We start from the raw sequence: 1,625 nt of genomic DNA, 5'->3' as shown, positions 1-1,625 counted from the left end.
AATGATTGTAGTTTTTCTGGCATTTATCCTGCTTGGTGTTCTCTGAGGGTTTGGTGTATGACATTAATTTGGGGGAAATTTCCAGTCATTATTGTTTCAAATATTTGTTTCTGTTCCTTTCCCTCTTTCCTCCCCTTTAGATAGTCCCATTACATGTATGTTACACCTTTTGTAGTTGTCCCACAGTCCTTGGGCATTCTGTTCTGTTTCTGTCAGTCTTTTTTCTTTCTCTTTTTCAGTTTTGGAGGCTTCTATAGAGGTATCCTCAAGCTCAGAGATTCTTTCCTGCATCACATGTGTTCTACTCATAAGCCTATCGAAGGCATTCTTCATTTCTGTTGTAGTGCTTTTTACCTGTAGCATTTCTTCTTGGTTCTTTCTTGGAATCTCCATCTCTCTGCTCACATTGCCTGTGTGTTCTTGCATTCTGTCTACTTTACCCATCAGAGCCCTTAGCCTATTCATCCTAATTGTTTTAAATTCCCAGTCTGATAATTTTAACATCTGTGCCGTAGCTGAGTCTGGTTTTGAGGCTTGCTCTTTCTCTTCAAACTGTGTTTGTGCCTTCTAGTATGTCTTGTCTCCTGGATAGTCGGACACGATGTACTGGGTGAAACGACCTGCCTGGCACTGGTTCCCAGGGAGGTTGCTGCTGGTGGGTTTCCGCTCCCATAAGTTGTTGTTCTCTGTACTTGCCTGTCTTCTCTCTCTCTCTCGCTCTCTCTAATTTGGGGGTCAGTGGTTTGCCCTGTGACCTCAGTTCTCTCATAGATCTAAATAAAGTTGCTGATTTTTCAGTTTGTTCAGCTTTTACTTTTAGTCACATAATTTTTTTTAAATTAATTAATTAATTTATTTATTTTTGGCTGCGTTGGGTCTTTGCTGCTGTGCACGGGCTTTCTCTAGTTGCCGTGAGCAGGAGCTGCTCTTCGTTGCGGTGCACAGGCTTCTCACTGTGGTGGCTTCTCTTGTTGCGGAGCACAGGCTCTAGGCACGTGGCTGCAGTAGTTGTGGCACACAGGCTCAGTAGTTGTGGCTTGCGGGCTCAGTAGTTGTGGTGCACGGGCTTAGTTGCTCCACGGCATGTAGGATCTTTCCGGACCAGGGCTCGAACCCTGTCCCCTGCATTGGCAGGCGGATTCTTAACCAGTGCGCCACGAGGGAAGTCCTTACTCACATAATTTTTAAGGTATGCTGATATCAACAGTGTATGGACATACCACACTTTACATAACAATCCCATAATATTGGAGATTGTGATGGATTCAAATAAGGCTAAAATAAATACATCTAATTATTTCCTTAGAGTAGATTCTTGTGAGAAGAACTGCAGCTCAGACAAAAGACGAAGTACTGAAATTTGGTGTCACCCTGTCTCGCCCTCACCCACCGAATTCTCTTCGCACAGCACGTCCACACGACCCTGTCCACCGGGGAGAATTGTTGGCTAGTTTCGCAGGAGAGGCCCGCGCTCTCCCGGGGGTTGGAAGGCCTCCACCGACAGGAGGCGCTGTGGTCCTCACGGCGGCCCCAAGCGATACCGTAGCCGCTCTCTCAGCGGCGCAGCCGCTCTGCCCACCGCGCCGGGCCCTCTCGGTGGCCCCGGTTTGCGGAAGTGTTTCCAG

This window comes from Balaenoptera borealis (genome assembly GCF_965194805.1).
Source record: "Balaenoptera borealis genome assembly, chromosome: 18".
Lineage (NCBI taxonomy): Eukaryota > Metazoa > Chordata > Mammalia > Artiodactyla > Balaenopteridae > Balaenoptera > Balaenoptera borealis.
The sequence above is the reverse complement of the archived record's forward strand: the minus strand, read 5'-3'. Positions refer to the sequence as shown.